Here is a 24,552-nt window from a genome sequence, read left to right on the forward strand (position 1 = left end):
AAATGAATTCTGTTTGAAGGAATATATACATATACTATATATATATATATATATATATATATATATATATTCCAATAGTTCTGCCACAGTGCACAGATAGGTTTATTTATTTATTTATTTACTTTATTTATTTATTTTTTGCCCATTTTCCCACACCAAGCAGCTTTCAGGTTAGAATTGGAAGACATAGAAAATCAAATATCCTACATGAAATAATGAAGACAGAAACAGTACATAAATAATACACTTTAAAATTCCATATGCTGACATCATATGTCTATTTACAAGATTTTCAATCCACTTAATTAATACTCCATATAATCTCAGATGGCAGTGTCTTCTTGCATGTTGTACAGCTGACTCAGATCTGGGGTCTTTTCCTATAAAAGAGAAAGTGGTCCTCAGTCTGAAACAGGATGGGGGTTTGTAGTCCGTCTCCTGGGGCCTACTGGAAGGAGCCTGGTTGATGATGGAGGGCACATGAATTGTGTTAAGATGAAATGTGTGCAGTTTTCTGGATGTTCTGAGGAAAGTCCTCCAGGTCACCTTGGCCCTGGCAACTTGCTCCTCCACTCTGGCCATGCTGGCACCGATAATCTCGAATATGGCCTGGAGTGTGTCAACCTAGCTGTAGACCTGCTGGCTGGGTGGCCCTTTCATAAATGCCAGATACACCCTCGCTGACAACATGGGAAGAGTCACTGCACAGTACCTTCAGCATGCCCATGAACTCGTCCACCCTGGTGAGCAGGTCCGTCAGGCTCCTGCAGGGCCTCCACCACCGATTGCACCTGAGCTTCCGGGAGCAGGGCAGTGATGGAGCCCTATAGGCTGTGCCCAGCTCCAGGCCCTCGTCCTCCCAGGGCCCAGGCGCTGCTGTCACTCTGTGACATGTTGGGGCTGTCTCCACTGTAAGTGGCACCCTGGGGCTCCACTGCAGCAGATCCCTGCTGCTGTGACCAGCCAGGGCTGCCAGCCCTCCCTTTTCCTTTTTTTAGAATGCTTTTTCCCTTCCCTGGCCAGAGTCTCACACGAGCTAAAAATCTGAACTCAAAAGTCATCTTTTCAAGGAAGACTCCATCTCTGCTGACCTACCATCACACACCATTGCCCTCCTACAGAACTACGTGCTCCTCTTACCTGCTCCTATAGTTGTCTCCACTCTCTGCACTGTCCCCACCCCACATTAAAGCACTAATCCTAGAGTTTAATCCTTGTGTACGAACATGTCAAGTCTCTGAGGTAGGCAGAATGGTGACCTCCCAAAGACGTCCACGGCCCAATCCCCAGAACCTATAATTAGGTTATGTTACATAACAAGAGGGAAATAAGTTTATTAATCAGCTGACTATAAAATCAGGAGATTGTCCAGATTACCCAAGTGGGCCTGATATAATCACAGGGTTCCTTAAAACTAGAAGAGCAAAGAGGAAGAACATTTACCAGAGAGATGGCAATAGGAGAAAAGACTCGACTGGCCATTGCTGTCTTTAAAGATTCAGAAAGAGGCCACAAGACAGAGTGCAGACAGTCTTTAGAGGCTGTAAGTCTTTAGAAGGGGCAAGAAAATAGATTCTTCCCTAAAGACTCCAGAAGGAGCACAGCCTTGCCAGCACCTTGACTTTAGTCCAATGAGATCCATTTAAGACTTCTGACCTCCAGAATTGTAAGATGATAAAGTGTGCCATTTAAGCCACTAAGTTTGTGGTCATTTGCTACAGCAGCAAAAAGAAATGAATATAATCCCCAGTAGATGGTCCAATCCGTGAGAACAAGGATCATGTCTTTGTTTTGTGTTTTCCAAACTCTCACAAAACTTGTCTTGGAGTAGTTCTCAAATAAAGTTATTGAAGGAAATGTAGGACACAAAATGATCTTATTCACCCTATATTTTCTGGATCCTTCTTGTTCCATGTAGCAATAATTTATCTAAAAGAAGAGATCTTCATTTGTCTACAGAATAAAAATTAGTGCTTAGTTATCAATCTACTTTATCATCATTGAGAAAAATAATTTAGCTAGCTGCCAAGGAGAACCAGGATGCAGCAATGTGAAGGAGCTCATAGTGTCCTCCTTCTCTGGAAGTCAGTTGTGGTAACGAACAGTGGCCTGCTGTAGGACATGCCCAGCTTCCCAGATGGGCAGGGAAAGAACAAATTGTTCCTTCCCCTGGAGCAGCTGGCTTTGGTTTTGGCTGGATGTGGATTTCTGCACACTGGTTGCTACAGTTTGGCAAGAGCCACCCTCCAGCCTTGCATTTCCAGAAGGTCTGTCCTATTACTAATCTGGAGTGGACACCTCCTATCATCACCACAATATTGTTCTTACAGCAACATCAACGACAGATGATCTGCAAATTCCACACCCTGTTCATGAAATGAGAACTGGTGTCTTGATTTAATCCCCTTTGACAATTCTCTCTGTATTGCTGACAGCTCTGGACCAGAAGCCAGGAGCCATGGGGCCTGGTCTGGCTCTGCCTCCTTGTGACTCCTTGATTGGGTTGCCTCCTATTCCTCATCTGTTGAGTGAAGGGGGTAGATTTCTGTGGTTACTGAAGGCTGTTGAATTCTGAAAGACTATGATGGTTATACAATTCCCAATGATGCTTGGAAAACACCAGTGACAAACTGTCCCCATTAAAGAGAATGTTTTATTAGCAAAAAAGTTAAAGCTAGAGCCTGAGAAAAGAAGGGCACGAAGGAGAGGGAGCACGAAGGAAAGAGGAAGAAAGAGAAATCATGAGAAGAGGAGAGAAAAAGGAAGGGAGGAAAGAAAGGAGGGCAAAAGGAAAAGAGGGAAGGAAGGACAATATATTGAGCCCCTTTAACCTACCTCAGCTCACCCACACCCCAGGCCAGAGCCTCAAAAAGTTTTTCACACAAGTACTTCTGCCCTTAGAGGACAGTGACAAGGAATGCTGGACTCCAGTCTGTAGCAAGTGGGAAATCTGACTCCTCATTTAACCTTAAAAATTAATGTGAATTTTGTGTTCTACTCCATAAACAGGGGTTTCATTTCCTCAGTGGAGTAAAACTGTTGCTACAGGAAGATGCAGTGTGTTAATGAATGCTGTGCTGTGCAAAGCCCAGCCCACCTCTGCTTCCCTTGGAGGTGGGACACTCTGGTTTGGGAGTCAGGGAGCTGGGAGTTGAGAGGTGGGATGTATTCTCCAAGCCACCCAGGTCATGAGAAGACTTGGTGGCTACCCAGTTTACTACAGCTGGAGAAACCAAGCAAGTAAAGTAAAATTCAACTAGCCCATATATGCTTGTCTCCAGAAAATTGGGATGATAGTTTTTAGGGACAGTCTATGCCAGAGGACACCATCTCTGTTTATTATACTTTGTGATAGTGAGACACACTGATACTCTGTAGCATTGTCAGCAACTTGTTAAAGCAGGGTGTTTTTAAATATTTATATTCAAAAGTAAAAGAAGTTGGGAATAAAAGTCCCAGGGGAGAGACACCAGGCTTGGGGGTTAAGCAGAAGGTCCTAGCCAGAATAAGGTCTTAGCTGCTGGCAGGAGGGGGACCAGATGGGGCTTAGCCATGGACCCAGCAGAGTAGGGAATTGACCCCATGTGAGAGCACTAGAAAGTCAGCCAGAGCCAAGTTCAATACAAAAGAGTTGTGGTCAATACAGCAAGTCTACAATAGGCAGGGCTGCTGCGAGGTAAAGATGAGGTAATACATGCCTGACAAAAGTACAAGCATTTGCTAGTGTTTTTGAATGTGGTTGCCTGACTTGGTGGCAAAATCAACCATCAGAAGAGGAATCTAAAACATGCAGTGGGCAAGAGTTAGGATAAGCTGGAACAGACCCAGAGGCCAACAAGACTCTTTAAAACCACCAGGAAGAGATTCTGAAAGGGACTTCCCGCCCTACCCCCAGGCTAATCGGAGTTCCTTTAAAGGATTCAAAGGGACTAAACATTACCACACTAGAACTGATGAAAGGAGCAAATGGCAGGAAATGGGGAAGGGAAATCTGATGTAGGATTCAGGCACACAGACATAGGTGGGATCCTGACAACCATACCTGGCTTTGCCACTTTCAGCAAGCTGCACAAACTCTCCAGCCCGTTTCATCCTCTTTAAGGTGAGGATAAATTGGGTACCTTTCCCATAGGATTTTGAAAGATTCAAGTGAGATAATTCATGAAACCTAATACATGCTCAGCAATATTAGTTTTCTTGCTTTTAGCTGTTATGTAGCAATTGCAGAGTGAGTAAATGGTGCATTGTCTATATAAAGACTCTGAGGTCAGGGAGGGAAAACAATTTCCTAGGAAAATCAGTATGTCTTCAGTGTCTCTAGATTTTTATTTGGGACTAGTCAAGAGCTAAGAAGAAAGAAGAAGAAAAGAGGAGAGGAGAAAGTGGAAGAGGGGAAGACAGAGATAAAGATGGAGAAAAGAAAGAGGAGGGGAGAAAGGAAGAGGAGAAGTGATGGTGGAAAAGACGATGGAGAGGAGAGGAGGAAAAAGAATAAAGGCGAGGAATAACAGGTCCTGGTAATTATCAACAATTTAACATGAGAACATTCCAAAAGAGATCATAATTGGCCCCTTCATCTCCCCTTAACTCACTCTTCAGCTTATTCCTTAAATGTGAAAGTTCTCCAAGGTTCTGCCTTTGGCCCTGTGCTCTTTGCCCTTTACAAGATCTTCTTTGGCAGTGTCATTCATTCCTGTGGCTTCACTTACTACTCATTCTTTAACCCTCAAACATTTATTTCCAGGATGGACATCTGTCTTGACCTTCAAATGCTTATTTCCAATCACTAACATCTCTACCTTAATAGATCAAGTCAACACATACAAAGCACATCTTGCACCTCCACATATAAAACACCCTTTATTCCTTACCAAGATGAAGGGCACCTCCATCTCCTCAAGTCAGAAATGTGGAAATCATGTATGACTGTTCTCTTGTCTTAACCCTCTGACACTTTTCTCTCCTTAATTTTTCTCCAAGTCCATTTCAACTTTCCACTCTTATATTTCCTGCCTCAGTTCAACCCCCAGTCCTCAACTAGACCCTGTTAACAGTCTCCCAATCTGTCTTCCTACAGCTAGGTCCCTCCCATCCCATCCATCCTCTATAATCATACAAGTGCAACATGATCTATGATGTTCCTTGGCAAATATTTCACAAACTCCTTTCCTATTGTACAGGATAAAAATATAAATTCCTTAGCCTAATATACAAAGCCCTTTACCTGACTCCTGCCTATTTTTCCAGCTTCATTCATCTTCCTCTTCTCTATTCCCCAACTCATGTACATGGGTTCATTTCATCCTGACTGAACTACATGTTTGAGCATATTCTTCACCATGCCTGGACATTTTCCAATTATCCCATTTGCCTGGCAAACTCCTGGTCAACCAAATGTCATGTCTTACAGGAAGCCTTCTCTGACTTTGCTATGTGCACAATTAAATATTCTATGACACTTTTTTTCTTTAACTCTGTCCCCATACTTATCACATTAGATGATTATTTGTTTAAAATATGTGTGTTTTTCCAAGTGGCCCAAGAGCCCTTAGAGGGCAGAAATTGTGCTGTATCATTGTATTTCCAGTATCTAATAAAATGCCTGGAACAGAGTGCTAATCAATAATGATCCATTGCATCCATAATTGAATAAATGGATGAATAACAAACACTTAGAACATAAATAGAAACCAAATCCAAGCTAACCAGAATTTCAACAGATTTAAAATAAACTAATACTGAACTCTCTTACATTTAGAAAGAAGGAGATGAGCTTATTAGTAAGCCCAGCTGCCACTCAGGTCCTGCCACTGTGGAACAGTCTGATGAAGTTACTATCAGGATATGCTTGGGTTTGTGTGCCCTGTGGTGCTCAGGCCTGGGAGAATGCCTGTTTATTAATTACCATAAAAATATGATTGCCAAAGACTTTAATTGCCAGCTCTCTGTCCTTAGCACTTTCTTATTAGGAGAATCTCCAGGGAAAACAAGGTCATAATCAAAAAGCTGGCTTGATAAGCATGGAGTAAGCAATGAGCCAGCCTAGCTTATTCATCCATATGCCCACTCAGCACAATCTCTCTATCCCTGATGAACAGTTGGAAAGAGCCCCAAAGACCAGCCAAAGTGTCTTCTTCTCTTGACAGTAATACAGATATTCTGAAAAATTTTTCCTCTCTAGTTTCTCATTTTTTAGATTTTATGCAGTCAATCCTCTTGGGTTGACTGGGAAGATACAACTAAGCCAGTATCAATTTTAGTGGGTTGGCCAAAAAGTCCATTTAGGTTTTTTCTGTAAAATTAAAGATACATTTTTCATTTTCACCAATACCTTTATTGATTTGAATATTTTGAGTATGTCAGGTGTTTCTCACTATTGACTTCTAATGGGTAGAGGCCAGGGGTGCTGCTAAACATCTTTCAAAGCATAAAACAAGAAAGAATTATTTGGCCAAAATGGCAACAGTACCAAGAAAGTTTGCAAACCACTTTTGACACTTTCACAGCATCTTCTCCATACACTGCACAAATCTTTTTTTTGTTTTGCATTTCAGTTGCATTTTTACCTTTCTTGAAATAATAAAGCATAATATGCTGAAAATGTTGCATATTTTCTTCCATCTTCAATACTAAAATGGCTACACAAAACTTCACCAGTTTTGATACTTTTTTTAAATGCATGAAGATATGACAGCTGTCACAATATAATCTAATAATATGTTTTAAATGAAGTTAAAGACAACTAAGCACTATTAGAGCCATTGTACTGTACAGAAAATAAACTAAATTAACTTTTTGGCAAACTCAGTAGATAAGCTAGTACAGTCATACGCATTCCCGAGGCTACACTCAGATTAATTAAACATTTCAGTCATGTAAGTTCAAATTATTGCTTAGGGAAAGTTAATGTTCTCAGAAGACTGATCTCACCCCAAATAAGCTTTTCTGTGTTTTGCAGGGATCTTGTTATGCCTTAGTAAAAATAAATATATATATGTAGAAAACATTCTGGAGTATTAAAGCTTTACTCTAATATGACACATTTAACACAGATTGGAAGGCTAAACAGAAAAATGATACTAGGCAATAGTAATAATATAAATTTAGCTGATGCCTTTCTCTATTATGTATTAGGGGTTTGGTTGTGGATTGGGAGGATTCAAGGCTTCTAAAAAACATGAAGCCATCACAGTAGAACAGGATTTAGTTTCTCCACCTGGAGGTCTGTGTCTTTTCTACAGCATCATGGGTCATCGGCTCAGGGGCTGGGTTGGAGAAAACAAAGGGGCATGGACTAAAGAAGAGCAGGCAACCTCCGGCAAGAAGATGTGAAGGGCCGGGCGGTGAGGCGGAACTATTGGAAGAGGGGAAGCTCCTTGGTTGTGACACCTGTGAGTCTGAAACATACACAGGTGGAAAGCTCAAGGTTGCCCCTGGTTTGGACACAGAATTAAAAGTCATGTTCAAAAAGTGATTCCCAAGAGACCCTGAAGGAAACAAACTGGGTGAAAACTGGGTCCTCCCAAGAAACTCAAAGCAGCATCTTCTCTCATTGAGATCAAATGAGGAAGGAAACTTCCTACCTTTGGCCTTTTTCTCTTACTTACAGTTTTTCAAGATGCTTATAGTCACAGGATATACTCTAAGAGAATTCTGACTGAGATATGCTCATGGACAGATCCAGAATACAATGGGGTTCCATTTCAATAAAAACAATACAAAGCTATTGTTAAAAACAATACATACCTTTGTATTGTTTTTATTCAGGAACTATTTCTACATTTCTTTTTTAATTTAATATTTGTAGAAAATTGAATTATTTATTTAGAATGAGAAGAGTAATTTTAACAAATTATAATTTTTAAAAGGTGACAAATACCACAGGCATCACAAAATCCAGAAAAAATATCATAATAATAATATCATATTATATATTGCACTAAATGTTATTATATTTTATTATAATATTGTTAATTAACTTTGGGCAACTCGGAGGCTAGACAGGTTTTAAGCAAAGGAACCACTTAACCAGATTTACATTTCACATTTACCAGGAGTCATAAAGCAGAAATTCTGCTTAAAATTAAGTCTTCTGCATACAGTTCATTTGTTGAAAATGTTTTGCGAAATTATTGCATCATGAAGGAAACTGTCTTTTTCAGTTAGATGTATTTAAAAATAACTTTAAAACACATCGTACTTTTCCATGGCCTTATTTAGGAAAACATCTTTAAAAGCAGAACATCATGCACAGTGCAAAGCACTGACTCGCGGACCAAAAACTGGTGAGAGGGTCAGGTTGGATCAACACCCAAGTTGGCCTGAGACACAAGCATGCAAGAGGATTCTGGCCTCCACACACAGGAGAGACATCTGCTGACGGCCCGAGCTCTCCGGGGTGCTCCCCCGGAAATGAAAAATGAGAGATTTTGCGCATGCGTGTGTATTTCCTGGGTCTCCATGTATCACGTGAGCTAAATCCTGAAAGAAACACTTGGCTGACAGAGAATGCTGACAGCCAGGACACACCAAATAACAAACAGAGCCTTCATAAGGTCATCCCTCAGGTAGAGGCTTCCCCAAGGGGCGTCTTGTACCTTCGAGAGAAGCTTCTATCATCCTGACACTCCTGAGCATGACAGAAGCCAGACATTGCACAACCCATTCTATCTAAAAGACGGCAACTTCTTTAGAGACTTCTGTTTTTTAAAGTTAACCATGCTTTTATGTATGGTGGCTACATATCAGCTCTAAGCAATATCCTCTTTGTGGCTCTTTTTAATTCACTTGTGACCTACTCTTTATCCACTTTGCAACCCCCCTCCCAATTGTTGGGCATTTTCACATGATTATAAGAGAGAGACCCAGTTTTTCCCTTGTTTCCATCAGAGTCAGAACAACAAAGAGAACTCTGTACTGCCTTTTTTCTTGAATGTATTCACTTGGAAAATTCACAGCACTGGAATACTTCATGACAGTTATTGTCCACCCCACAAAATACGACACACATGCATACTGCCACTCCAAGGTCCCGCAGCTCCATGAACCAATCAGAATTAGAAATTTTGAATGCTTACTGCATCACTACATGCATAGACCAGCACAATCATATACTTGTATATAGACGTATGGATTTTGATACCAAGGGCAGGTCCTGTTACAAAGCTAGTCTTTCTTTTTAAAAAAAGAAAAGATTAATAATGTGGTCCATGTACAGAAAAGTACTCAATAAATTATATTATCAATAGCATACAACTTATTTTAAAGTGTAGAAATGTACTTTTTTTTTTTAAATGAACTTACTCTGTGCCACCTGGAGATGATCTTATAAGAAATGGCATCATCACTCAGTCATACTAGCTGCAAGTTTTACAAATTTTATGATTTGTTCTCTGTTTACAGCTGCTTCCAAGGCAGTATCATTCTGTGGTATAAACAGAGCAAATTTAAGCTGGGGGAAAAATGTATTCTTCATGTGAATCCACTGGGATCCTGGCCAAAACACTTGAAGGTTAATATAAGAATGAATTGAAGGAAGTAAAGAAAGAAATGTGGTTTCATTTAACCAGTCTACTTAAGCTAATAAGTGATGAGTTTAAGATTAAGGCAAATAATCTCTCTCTTTTCATTTCTGAAGAACAGTAGATACCTTCCCCTCTCCCTAAACTGAATGCTTCAATTTTTCCCTCTTCTGTCCCTTCAAATCATGGCACACCATGCATTGGATTAGTAAAATGTCTACCTCCTGCCTAGCTCTTCCCTTGTTCAGAGAGGAACCTCATATTCATGTAGCAGAGTGGATTATGTAGGGCAGCCAATAAATTTGCCCAATATCCACTATCTTAGTCTGTTCAGACTACTATACCAAAAAATATCATAGACTAGGTGATCTAAACAACAAACATTTATTTCTCACAGTTCTGGAGACTGGGAAATCCAAGATTATGGCTCCAGCCCATTTAGTACTTGGTGCAGTCGCTCTTTCTGATTCACAGACAGCCCTCTTCTCTCTGTGTCCTCACATGGCTGAAGGAGCAAGAGAGCTTTCTGGGGTCTCCTTTACAAGGGCACTAAATCCCATTCATGAGACCTCCACCCTCATGACCTAATCACCCCGAGAGGCCCACCTCCCAATACTATCACATTGGGAGTTAGATTCTCAGCACATGAATTTTTGGGGGGACTCAAACACTCAGTTCATGACAGTCACAGAAATCCCTATTGGCTATCAGGGAACCTCAATACTAACATTTCTAGAAAAATATGCAACTCTGGATAAATATTTAATTAAGATAAATTTTGTAGAGCAAACATTGATCTATAATAGTAAAATTTTAGAACATGGAAGAAAAGTTGGAAAAGTAAAAGGACCCAAATAGAATGCATCTGATAGAGTTAAAGGAGTTCATCATCACCAAACCTTTATTATATGAAATGTTAAAGGGACTTCTTTAATAAAAAGGAGAATATTAAAACTATGAATGATAAACTGACAATAAATACATATCTATCACAATAGAATCTAAAAAAACAAGCTAAGCAAACAAGAAGCACAAAGACAGAATCATGGATATGGAGAGTGTTTTCATGGTTACCAGTTGGGAGAGGAGTTTGGGGGAATGGGTGAAGAAGTGAGGGGATTAAGAAGTACCAATAAGAAGTTATAGAATAGCCATGGGGATGTAGAGTACAGTATAGGAAATGGAGTAGCCAAAGAACATACATGCATGACCCTTGGATATGAACGATGGTGTGGGGATTGCCTGAGGGAGTGCTGGGACAACTGTAATAGTATAACCAATAAAATATAATTAAAAAACAAATAGGATGCATCTTTTTAGGTAGTTCAACACTTCTCTATTAGTAATTGACAAATCCAGCAAACAGAAAACTAGTGAGGACATGGCTGAACCGAGTGGCACCATGATCATCTGTATCCAACAACATAATATACATTTTTCTTAAGCTCATGGAACATTCACCAAACTCAGGGTCATGAAACACATCTTACTAAATTTCAAAGAATAGAAATAATACAAAATAATCTTTAAGACCACATTGAAACTGAAGCAGAAATCTATAACAAAAAGGTAGCTTGAAAATTTCTAAATAATTGGAGACTAAACAACATACTTCTAAATAACACACGAGTCAAAGAGGTCTCAAGAAAAATTTAAAACCATTCTGGACCAAATAAAAATGAAAATACAACGTATGAAAATTTGTGGGGTGCATAAAAGTGGTGCTTAGAGGGAAACTTATAGCATGGAGTGAATACATGAGAAAAGAAAGATCCAAAGTAGATCATCTAAGTTTCTACTTTAGGAAACTTGAAAATAAATATCAAATTAATGCCTTCACATTTTTTCACCCACCCCAAAATAGTTATGGGGATGTAAAGTACAGCATAGAGAATACAGACAGTAATATTTTAACAACTATGTACAGTGCCGGGTGGGTATTAGACTTATTGGGGTGAATCACTTTGTAACCACTATGCCACACACCTGAAATTCATATAAAATAATACTGAATGTCAACCGTAATTAACAAAAAAAATGTGAAAAGTCCGAAATGAGGAAAGTCATCTTATTTTAATGGCTTATTTCATTCCTCCTAAACCAGTTGATATTCAAATAACACATATATAAGGGAGCTTGTACAGAGCCTGCCTGACTGGAGACTGTCCCCTTGCTGAACATGGTGCCCAGAAGAGGGGGAAAGGCAAACATGGCTGACACTGGCCCTGATTGGCTGGAAAGCTGGACACCCCCACTGGCTTTTGGCTTGCATGGGATTCAGGGAGAGGAGTTTGAAACAGAGCGTGCTGGTAAGTAAAAGGTCAGTTGGCTCCTTCCTCTCCCCTGGGCAAGGGACATGTCAATGGTTGCCAGCAAGCGTGTGAGAGGAGGCCTGGGGACACAGACTCCAAAAGATGCCTGAAGCTGGACAGTGACCGAAGGGCAGCTGAGGCCCCCTACGTTCATGATACTGTGGGGCAGGAAAAGAGGTTCCTGCCATAACCTTGAACTGAGCTAGCAGAGGCTGACCGGGTGATTTTTCTTTGGGTATCCTAGAGGAGACAGGCTTATAGGCAGACACTTGCCATTATTTCTAAAGACTTTGGTGAAATGGTTAGCACTGTGGGCAGATTATTATTCTTGTGATATTTTCAGTTCTTGAACCTATGTGGTAATTGTAATGACAAATATTTAAACAGCTATATTTGATGTCATACTCTTGACTTTTTCTTTCCCTTTACTTTTGTTACCCAGGTATTTTAGGTAGAAACTTGCCATTAAACAAAAGATTCCTTTCTTTTTCACCAGACTCCATGTTTGGAGATTTTTCTGGTAGACAGCAATTGGTAGGACCCCCTGCTACTGGATGGTCGCTTGGAAATCATCGGTGTCCATAGATACAAAATGTTCTGATTGGCAAGCCAGCATCATATCCCACTCCTGCGCCAGAGAAGACATGGCTTCCTGATTGGCAGCCCTACCTAACTCATATGGAACGGAAAAAAAAAACACAGTTCTTCAAATGAAGAGATGTTAGAGAAACAAAAAAGTAACAGCTAACTGCCACAGAGAAAAAAGGCAAAAATGAAGATGAGACAGGAAATAATCTTGAGCAAAATCCCCTTAGAGAAAGTTGAGGGGAACCACTTAATAGCAAAGGAGGGAGAATGGACTTTCCAACAGAGAAGGGATGCTCTTTTGTAATCTAGACCACTAAGCTGCCTCAAATCCTTAACTGAAGTTGATAATATCTACAACATAAACAAGAGTACAAGGGCATTGTGTCCTGGCAAATAAACCTTTTTTAACCACTATGCATATATTTCATCTATACATTTTATTTTGTTATGTTCTGGCACATAGGATTACTCAAAATAATTAAACAAGTCTTCCAAATGGACATCATATGGGTTCATGTTTAATGATGACAGAAGTTTCATTAGTAATATTAATAAGTGTCACATTAAGTGTTGATTAGCAAATATGCAAATAGCTAAGGTACTACATGTTTAAGTGTGCAGGTTTGGAAACAGGAAGACCTGAGTTTGAAAACTGACTACATCACTTACTACCTACCCGACACTAGGAAAGTCACTTAATGCTAATGTATGTTAAATGGTCCACAGTGGGCCTACAGTACAGTAAGTTCTCCGTAAGTGTTATCTGTTGTTATGTTGTTGTTATCAACAGATAACACTTATAGAACTTTAAGCAAGTTCATTTAATATATTCGATATCCTCAACTTCCCATCATTGCAATTCTTCCCTAATTCTAGTTGGAATTAGTAAGGTTTGACTGTACATTATATAGTAGAATGTGTAAATATTGAAAACAGAATTACCAACCACTGTGGCTTTTTTTAAGCAAAAATGCCTCTTGATTTTTCTCAGAAATCCTTTCCAAGCCCTGGCTGGCATAGCTCAGTGGATTGAGCACGGGCTGCGAACCAGTGTCACAGGTTCGATTCCCAGTCAGGGTACATGCCTGGGTTGCATGCCATGACCCCCAGCAACCACACATTGATGTTCTCTCTCTCTCTCTCTCTCTCTCTCTCTCTCTCTCTCTCTCTCATCTCCCTCCCTTCCCTCTCTAAAAATAAATAAAATCTTTAAAAAAAGAAAGGTTTAAAAACAAAAGGAAAAAAAAAAGAAATCCTTTCCAGGCATCCCCTTTGAGAAACATCGCCGTACCATGTAACTCTCAAATCCTCATTATACTGAAAGAATTTGACCATATTTCTGTTGTCCAGTCAAAAACGTGGTAGTTCCCACTTTTAAGAGCATGTTTTCTAAACATCTCTGGTAAATGGAGATCTTGACTTTATGCCCAGGACACCCTGAGAGCTGCTCCTACAGAAAAAATGAATAGGATAATACATCCCAAGGCCTTTTCTTCCCACCCTGAACAAGAGTTGTTTTAGTTAAACTTGCAATCGCTTTCCTCTGAAGGCTGTCCCCGCCCTCGTCCGACCATTGTGTTTAATACAGGACTTTTGACTCAGCCATCATTACTCACACTTTACTGATTCTACTTTAAACACTGTTGACTAAAACGACAATTTATCACGACTGTTTTGCCTAGCAGTGGGGGGATAATTTATTTCCCCGTTGAAGGGTTGGATATTTATTAGCGCGGCAGCAAGCTGGTCAGCGGACATCCACACTCCAGAGGACGCGCTCTGAGTCCAGCTTCATGGCCTGCTCCACCCGCTTCTGCTCAGACCCACCGGCCTTGCTCCTGAGGCAACCCCCGCCTGGTGCAGGGGAGTGCAGAGATGGCAACTGTGGAGTGTGATCTCTTGGGTTCTCCCCTTCTCCTGGGAAGTTGGACCCTCAGCTGCGAAAGAGCAAAGCCAGCTCTCAGGGAGAGAAGCATCCCTCAAAGCCTGCTTAGAAAAGCCTGCAAGACCCATAGCAGAATGGAGGACCAATCATAGAAATGCCTGCATCTGTAAGAACTCTCTGGAGAGTAGCCACCTGGCCTCAGCAGCCCAAGAGCATCTGATTGGCAAGAGATTGCTCAGGTAAGGTGGGGCCTGTTTGAGGAGTGGAAAGCCCCAGGCCTCTAACACCAATGGAAACCCACTCCTGTAAGGGACAGGCAGCATCTTTGTATTGCAGCTGCAGTGCCTGGAGAGGAGCAGACTTTTATAAATAACTTATTGTGGCAGCAAATTAATAGCTGAAAGAAATGGGAAGGAATTTGGATTGATTGTGTGTCTGTGTCTGCTGTGTGCCTGGCACTGTGCTAGATTTATGAGCATCATTTCATTTCATCTTTGCAATAACCTCATGGGTGAGTGTTCATGTCCAGTGGGCCCTGGGAAGTTATGCAAATTGCCTCCTTTACTTTTCCATGGCTAATGAGTGGGGGAGCCAGGGAACTACCTCAGATCTGTGTGACCAAAAGGCCATGCCATTTGGATGCTGCATACCACTTCCTTACTGAATGAAAGGCACGGGAAAGCTTAATCTTGAGGACATCAGCCTGATGCCTGGAGTTCCCACCACTACAGTCACTCCTGGACTTAGGGCATTGCCTCTAATGGAAATATGTTATCTGGAGACCTAGCTAAGTAATGCATTAGCCCTTAGGCCACATTAGCAAGAAATTATTAGAAGCTTTTTTTCTTTTCCAGAATAGAGGGAATGGGACATGGCACAGTGAAACTCAGATGCTTCAAGTTCAGTACAGCAGTGGGGGGTGTGAGTGTGAAGAATGTTGCTGACACACAGGAGTGGGGACTGGTGGACACACACAGCTGGAGGAGGAGGAGGGAAGGAAGAACATGTTAATGAACTGACAAAGGATATCAGGTCATAACACTTAGTGCCCCCACCACAGTGAGGCACTGAGCGGCAGGCACTGGGACATTTGTAGTCTTGGAAATTTCCTAACACTTGTGATGGGCTCATTATGGACTCAGCACTGTGCTGGGACTAAGGGTACAAATCTAGATCAGCTACAGTCCCCATCCCTGAACAGTTTGTGATCTCTTCCCCCGAGAAGTTGAAATTCCTAAGATGTCAGGAAACGGCAAACCATGGAAGGGATTTGGGGGAAAAGGGGGGAGTACTTTAGGAAAAGGGTGGGGCACTAAAGATAAAGTTCCAGTCCTCCTGGTCCTCTGTGGAGACACCCACCGCAGTGGCACCTGCCCACGTAGAGGTAAAGCCCATCCATGCCAGAGCAGCCTTGTTCTGGGGAGAATTTCAGGTTCAGCCAGCCCTCATTACCCACTGGTTGATATAACCTTCCTCATTTGCTCAGAGCTCCTTTGGAGGGGGTGAAGGATGGGTCAGGGAAAGGGATTTCTCTCCCTTGCTTCTCAGCATGTGAAGAATCTGACAATGGCGTTAATGCCTGCATGGAACCACACCCCCCAGCCTGTCACCCTCCCACCACCTCCATTTGTCAACTCCACTTTCTCCTTGGCTATCCCTGCCAAGTGGCTCCTTTCTAGTTGCTTGTCACCCAGCCCAAACGCACCCCAGTCTGGATTAGGTAACACTGCCATGAAGACATGAGGTGGGAAAACATGCCTCAGAAAACAAAGTCACGGAAGGATACTCAGCAGTGAGGACTTCAGAGGCGGCTTGTTTGGGGTTTACAGTGATGGGAAACTGACAGCAGTCCGAAGGCCAAGCCGCCGATAGTGTCCAAGTTCCACCATGATTGCGTCAGCGTGGAAAGAAGTTGCAGCGTGGCCTCGCCCAACCTGACCAGCAGTTCATCAGGGCCCGGCTCCCAGGCCTCTGTGTCCGGCCAATCACGGAAGGTCCCAGCTTATTGTTTTGTTGAGTCCACCATGAAACAAAATTCTTTCCAGAGCCTTGATTAACCTTATTAGAGCTCATAAAACTCAAAGTGCTTCAGCCTGTCCAAATGTCTCCATTTTCTTCTAGATATTTGTGGTTGAGTGCATTTTTGCTGTCAGTTTTCAATTAGTAATGAGATGTGGCAAAAAGAAAAGGAAGGCGAATTAGAACCCCAAAGCATCACTTTTTAATACCCTGCGAGAGACTGCGACAGAAGCCTCGACCCCAGGAAGGGGGTGAGCATGGGGGACACCTCCGTCAGGTTCACGTTCCAGGTCAGCTGCCGGCTTGTGGGACGCACGTGACGCGATCTCAGGGCGTACCCCGAGCCACTTTATTTTTGTCACAAACTGAACATCTTGCTGATGCATGGCCATATTTATTAGGATCATTTCTATTTCATGGCTTGTGTGTGGTCATGGGCTGTGTGTTATCCATTAATGATGAAAAGTTGACCCTGGCAGTGTTCTGGGTTCACGGAACAGTTCAGTAGGGTCCGGCAGAGCCTGAGGCCTTTTTGCCAAAACTCTCTCCACAACCCCTCTCCTCCCTTAATTGTAAAACCCATGTGTGTTTTAACAAAAATCTCATCCATCTGTTTCTGATTCATTTACACTTAACTCGTCAAATCTCCTATCGTCAGAACTGTCATGTCCCCCAGGTTCCACACTGGTGCGCCGGGCTGAACCCTTCTTCCCAGAGTATCAAGAAGTCTTGTTTACCTAAAGGATGACATGCTGTACTCCCCGGGGTTGAAGGAGTACAGTTGGAAGGGAGGGTGAGAAGAAAGAACTTTCCAAATTCCAAACCCCCTGGTGCTTCAGTCCACTGTGGGCTTGGCAAAATATCCCCTCTCATTCACAGTGCTGACGTGAGTGAGCTGTTATTGTTATGGTGTGTGAGTGAGAGTGCGTGTTTGTGAGTATGTATGTGCATCGACTGGCCGTGATTAAATATGGCTTGTGGCATTAATTCAGATTATGGGTGGGCTTCCCTTCTCTGTAATCAGACCAACTGGCTGACTTCAAGAGCGTGAGGCTGGACTGAATTTCTCCTATGACTTCCACTGTGCTGGGTTTTATCCACCTGTCAACCAGGAGCAGAAAAATGAGAAGCAAGAGCTCTCAAAAACAGGAGTAAGGACTCAAGTTCTGGGAGCTCTTTAAGCATTTTCCCACCCAAGCAGCTTTATTCCCAGACGGAGAGAGGGCACATAGACAACCACAGGGTAGATCCACTCTCAGCATTAACAAGTGAGAGGCACAATCACTATCATGCAGCTGCGTTGGATACTGGCATCACGTCAATCCACCCAGAATCCTCTTCAAATGGAAGCCACAAAAACCTGGCCACTTAAAGTTGCCTCACAGCCCAGGTAAGGGTCACCATGTCATATGATAAATGTTCTTCCCCTGGCCCTCAAGATACAGAGAAGGCCATCAACATCTAAACTCTATCAAACCCAAAATTTGCTTTTAAAAAAAAGGTTTATTGAAATCTTAGTTATTCAACATTCTGTTACTTCTCAATGTTGAGGTGATGGCTTCAATTTATCATTCCTGTTTTCTGTGTAAGTTTATTTTCCTATAGACTTGGATTACCCTATTTCTTCATAGTTTTTGAGTAAGTTGTATACCGTATCTAGAATTTAACACAAAATTGTATCTGTGGAGTGATGTGGAATATTTGGACGTATACAGTAGGTTTCCTAAGAAAAAGACTTCTCAACATCAAGTACAGCACTATCTGCTAACTTAATAAACAGACATTGAGGTTAAATAAGAAAAATAATTTCATTCTGGAAATGCAAGAGGTGTGATTATGTGTGAGAGTAACCATTCTCTACCATAGTGCAATGGCATACTTGCTTATCACAGTCAGTTGTGAGATATGTTACAAGTATCTGTTGCTAATAATAATTGAAATACTGACATTTGTGAATAATTCACTTTTAAACAAAACTGAGAAATAGCCTTGAGGTTGTCCCTGTAATCATATCACATTAAAACACCACACTCCCCAATACGCTTTACTGAATTGGAGAGAAAGGTTCATGTTACCACAAAGACCCCTGGAATCACACACAGAGACACAATGGATACACCCCTGGGAACATGTCCTACATGTATAAACATCATCTGTCATGTGTGTTGTGGCAGAAAACAGTTGGGAATCACTCCTCTGGAAATTCAGAGGGGAGAGGTTCTACTCATGATATGTTCAGGGTTCCTTCTCTCTCTGAGTCTCTGGCCTCTTCTACCTGTCACATTTATCCTTAATCTGACTTCCCTTCTGGTATAACACAGTAGCCAGCAGCAAAAGGTAGGGAAAACTTTCCTATTCATATCACATGAAAGAAGAAACTGACTTCTATCTTTTTCTCTTAAAGACAAGAGAGAGACTTTCCCTGAAGTCTCCAGTCACCCTCTCCTAGACCTACCTATATTAGGTTATACGTTCATTCCCAAGGCATCATTGACAAGTGAATTAGAGTTCTTTGATTGCCCGGGATTAATTGAATCTCACTTCTGAAACTGGAAAGGGGGTAACTTCTCCCTAAATCCTATGAATAAAACTGGGATATCATGTGAAGAAAGGAGAGAAGGATGCTGGGTAGACAATCAACAGTGGCCTCTAGAGATATTGGATACTTTTCATACTAAGTTCTGTGTCAATTCCCTTCATTTATGTAGATGACAAAGTGATATAATCAATGAATATAAAATAATTCATTGTAAAGCTCCATTCTGTTGCCTTTTTAGATTATGGAGGATCCAAGAGCTTTATTTGACATATGGAGACCACATCTGAAAGGTATTGTGATCCTTTGAGTTAATTTTCCTCCCTCTGGGCAGCCATTACATAATGAAGTAACAACTAGGTCTAAAGGCTTGTCTGAACTTAAGCTCCCTTCCTGGAGAAGTAGCCAGCTCTACATTCCCATGTTGCAAAGTACTCAGTCCTCTGCATGCAAACTCCTCAGTCCTGGGATTTCAAAGGGCAGGCCATCCCTCAGATGGGGAAGGCAACTGGGCAGGGCACAGGCACATGGCTCACATTTTCCGGCTCACAGTTTTTTTTTCCATTGACTCAAGCAGCAGCTGCATTTTGGAGGGTCATGTTTGTTTCCGAACTCTGAGGGGGTCATCCTCCGATTGGCCAGTGTGATATAACCTCTTTGGAATCAGACTCCTGTTGCTCTGACTGCCCTTGTGATTCCAAAATAGAACCTGGGGTTGAAGAACCATTCATTCATGAACGTGTAGACATAGCAGTTTCCTCCAGGCAAGAAAAGAAAGGAACCAAGATTGTTACCGATGATCCTTTTGGCATTGGCTGGTTCCAAGTTACCCTTACTCAGCTAATTCATTCCTTACCCTGTAAGGTTCCAGAACCTCCTTCCCTCCCCTCAACCACATCCAAGGACCCCTTTACAGATTCAACTTTGTCCCTTGAATCTATGTCCTAGGAAACCTTCCTGCCTTCACACAGCCCTACCCCAATTGCCCTAATTTACTACTTCAGTCAACTCCAAACTCTGCCAAAAAGAAGTAGTTCAGTGCTACTACACTTGCATTCCTGACTTTCACACGAGCAAGTACTAGTTCCAGTTCTGCTATTGCAATCTGAAATTTCATTCAGTGTACATTGTTTTGAATAATTAAAAATATCATTCAGTGTGGATAAAATGTGCACTTCATCAATTACAATTGAACTTAAGCACATTTTTATCTCTCATCATGTAGCTGATGTGTATTTATTAAGGGCCAACTATGTGACAGCACTGTGCTAAACTCTAAGACAGTTCCTTCATCTATAAAAAGAAGCTAATAATAAAATCCATCTCATAGGGCTATTGTAAGGATTGCATAAGATAATATGTTTCAAGTGCTCAGCACAATGCCAGATACAAAGGAAACTTGCATAAATGATGGCTAGTGTAGCTATTATCATTAATGAGAAAGCACCTGGCCCCTCCACCTACCCCTATAGTATTATCCTTTTGAGGAGTTCTTTAATCTCTACAATAGTCATTTCTATTTATCATGTTTTCTGGATATCTTACAGCTATAGATTGCACAGCTACTTAACATGGGTCTGCTAGTGATGTCGACCCAATGGGGTCCCCACACAAGGTGCTTGGTGCAGGCCAGCGTGCTAGAGTGTGCTCCTAATGGGAGATTGGCACAAGGTTCAGTCAGCCCAGGCTCAAATCCCAAGTTTGTGTCCCTGGTCTGCCCTGGAGTGGGAGTGTGCTGTGCCTGTGTAAGGGATGCACATGTCTTTAACCATAAATGTTGCACGGCTGTTATAAACCGGGAGGTCTGGTCACACCAGCAGCAGCTTATCAGGTTTCAAGTGTACCACATTCTTCCAGATTTCCAGATGCTCTTTTCTCTCTCTCCCTCTGCCACCCACTCCATCCCTCTCCCCATTCTAAAGTGCCCCAGATTGCTTACTGCAATCTAGCAATTTGAAATTAAGTTGAATGAAATTTCAGGAGGGGAAAAACCAGCTGGAAGCTTATATTTAAGGAGAAACAGGAGTGGAAACTTACCACTTGCCTCATTGTGCCATGTGCTTCTCATGGACCATTCATTGCATCCAGGCCGACCAAATGAAGGTGGTGCAGCTCCTCCAACTTAGAGAAAAGAAGTGGATGAGAGGGGCTGGATTAATATCATCACAAATGGACAAGTTACTTGAAGCTCCTTGAAAGAAAAGTTTACATTTGTCAGTATATAAGATCCATTCTCTTAACAAAAAATAAACCATTAAAATAAGCTGCTTACCACATATAATCTCTTGCCTACAAGAAGAAACCCCTTCTGCTGGGTCAAAATCTGAGCAAAAATAGCCCTAGTTGAAGTGCTACTATTAAGACAAGACAACTTAGGTAGTGGCTCTTCCTTGACTTATCGTAGGCTTTGTAAAATGGAAATAGAAACACAGCACTAGGATGTGTGTTTGCCTCTCATGTGCCCTGGCTGGTGTGGCTCAGTGGATTGAGCACCAGCCTGCTAATGAAACAGTCACAGTTTGATTCCCAGTCAGGGTACATGCTTAGGTTGTGGGCCAGGCCCCCAGTGCGGGCACATGAGAGGCAAACACACATTGATGTTTCTCTTCCTCTCTTTCTCCCTCCCTACCCCTCTCCCTAAAAGTAAAGAAATAAGTAAAATCTTAAAAAAAAAACACAGCACTATCTCTGTGCTTGAAAGGACCTTCAAGGTCCTCCTGGTACCATCCTCTTCACTAGTTCAACATGGTGTTTGAGAGACTTTGTTTGCACTTCTTAAGGACATCCTTAAGAAGATGTCTGGGTTAAGTCAGCATAACCCTTCCTTGGAAGGAATATCATAGAGAAGTCAGCCCACTGAGAAGTTATTTTTCCTATTAAATGATTGCTACTCATTGGCAAAGGGCCAAGGAGTGATAAAATCATGAACATGGTAGGAAGCCTGGGCAAGGATAGGAAGTCAGGAACTCAAGCACCTGTGCCTGGAGTGATGCTATGGCTCAACTGGGTCAGCGGCAAGGAGTTGGGAAGACCATCCTAAGATGTTGGGGAAGAGGAGTGGTGGTGGGAAGCTGTGTTAAAAGGATGGGAGGATGTAATTTGCAGAATTCTGTAAGTTATAGGGAAAACTTAAGCCACTCTGTTTGTGGTGCATTGAGGACAACAGCCACAGGCAACTAATATGGATTTTGGTACCCAAAGTGAGGTGGCTTAAAACAACAGAAATGTGTGTCTTCTGATTCTTGAGACTGAAAGTCTGAAGTCAAGATGTCAGCAGGACCACGTTCCCTCTGAAACCTGTAGGAAATCAAAATTCCTAGTTTTTTAGGGTTGCCACCAATCCTTGGCATTTCTTGCAGCTGCACCACTCCGAACTCTACATCTGTTATCACATGGCATTCTCCTCCATGCTTGGATCTCAGTTTCCCACTTCTTATGAGGACACCAGTCATATTGGAGGTGAGCCCATCCTAATAACCTCATCTTAACTTGATTCCATCTTTAAAGACTCTAATTCCATATAAGGTCACATTCACAGGTACCAGGCCTTTGGGCTCCTATATATATTTTGGAGTAGAGGGGATACAATTCAATTCTCAATAAATGTCACAGGACTTCTAGCTGGTGACAGTCAGTAAGTGCCATTTGAAAATGAACTCGAACTTTGAAAGACTAACTTGGGAGCAAAAATGCCACAGCAGGCAATGAAAATCGAGGCTGGATGTGGAAGACCTCTAGCTCTTGAGCAAGCTCCCTCTTTACTCAACAGCGTTCCAAGCTCTCAAGAGACCCTGAGGAGCTCTAAGAGAAATTACAAACTTTCAACTCTCAGTGAAATGGATGTAAAGTTGTGAAAAAGTGGTGCAAGTTATCAAATGGTTTCGCACAATGCTGAATGCTTTATTCCCACCCAGCAGGCAGTCTGATCTCTTCAAGTAAAAACACTGAGTTCCCCAAGACACCGGAGAGACATACTCACAACTTTCAGACGTACTAATCATTCTGGCAATGGAGTTTTCAAAAAGCAAAAAAATCTAGCATTCTTTGTAGCTAAAGCAAATCTAAGTGACGACCCAGGAGCACCACGGCTGTGCGTCCACAGTGGTGGAGGGTTACGTTCTCACTCTGGCCCAAGTGTTTTCAGGTGCAACCACAGCTCCGAGCTTGATTATTTCCTCTCCACAAGCAAGGGGCTATTCAGGGGCACTTTTGGTGCCTGGCAACATAGATTTCATGACCACAAAGTAAAAATGAAATAACACACATACCAAAACATAAACACATTGTAAAGTGCATTCAGCCTCAGATTCTAAACCCAGCGCCGCTGTGTGATTTAGCAGAAGGGAAGCCAGACTCCCCTCTTGGGGGTAGGGGGCGGGGATGAGGCCTCCAACCTCCAACCTGACAGCTGTTATCATTCCAAAATAAGTCATTGTTTATAAATGAATTTTTGGTGATAAATTATTGAATTACATGAAAACTCCATGATTGCCTGCCGCTGCCTGATTTGGTTTTGGTCTCCAAAGCCAACATGGAATGCTCTGCAGACAGAAAGTAAAATTTAAAACTGCTGGATTTTCTCACAAGATCCTCTTCTCAATTCTCAGTCTCCCACTAATATATAATCCTGGTTCTGGCTTTGGACACCCAGAAGTCCCTTTAGAACATTTATAATATATATGGTTTTAGATCAGGGACATTTTTACCTAGCCTGAGAAAAATGTAGGTATGAATCACAGCTCGTGATTTACTTCATGATTATTAGTACCTCAAAATCTAAAAACAAAGAGGAACATAGCTTTCCATGAGTGTTCGCCCTGTGCCAGGGTTTATGCTGCTTGCTTTGTATGGTTATCTCACTTAATCCTCAAAACAGACCTGAGTGGTCATTACTATATCCATTTCACAGATGGAAAAACTGAGGTATACAGAAGTTAAGTGCTTTACCTAAGCTCACACAGCAGTAAAATGAGAACACCTGGTCTGGCACCAGGCATCTGATTCAAAAATCCAGATTCTTTCACCAGTAACACACTGGTTTTCACCACAGTTTAATAAACAACAACACTCAGTACCTGTATGCAAAGGAAACTACTGTACTGTTTTCCAAGCTCTCACACCGATACCTTGAATATTATCTTTCAAGTAGACCTATTTTAGAAAAAATAAAATGGATGACGAAAAAATTACTATCTTCCTTGATTTGCCTTTTTCCTGAAAACTGGGCATTTCTTATTTTTGTGCCTATATTATATTCCTGGGAAAAGTCAGTTGAGTCCTGTGGAAGCAGGAGGAATAAGAAAGAACAGCATGGGCTTCTGACCCCAATTCCACTCCTCATTCACCAGGTACATCTCTAAACTCAGCCCCTCCCTTGCACCGGGAAATAAGACTTCATCTGCCTATTCCACAGGTGGTTATGATGCTCAAGTGATATAATGTCAGGGAAAACATCTTGTAAGTCATAAACTCACTGGTAAGGGAAGTTTCCATACAATGCTTTGCTTATATCTCATTGTCTAGAAACTAGTCATATGACCATACCTAGCTACAAAAGAGGCTGGAAAATATAGCCCTACATCTTAGGGGCAATATGCCCACCTAAATACCAGGTTCTTTTATTAAGGAGAAAGGAAGAAGTGTTGGGATAGGCAATTAGTAGTCTCTAGCACATGCTCACTTGTACCTGTA

The 24,552-nt window shown here is 41.8% G+C and overlaps 1 pseudogene; it reads right to left on the bottom strand.

Annotated features, from left to right (window-relative positions):
* Positions 1 to 361: 361 nt before the first annotated feature.
* On the bottom strand, positions 362 to 16,717 carry LOC123833263 (annotated as a pseudogene).
* Positions 16,718 to 24,552: the final 7,835 nt, after the last annotated feature.

The sequence above is a fragment of the Phyllostomus hastatus genome, unplaced genomic scaffold (assembly GCF_019186645.2).
Source record: "Phyllostomus hastatus isolate PE091 unplaced genomic scaffold, TTU_PhHast_1.1 phas_scaffold_21, whole genome shotgun sequence".
NCBI lineage: Eukaryota > Metazoa > Chordata > Mammalia > Chiroptera > Phyllostomidae > Phyllostomus > Phyllostomus hastatus.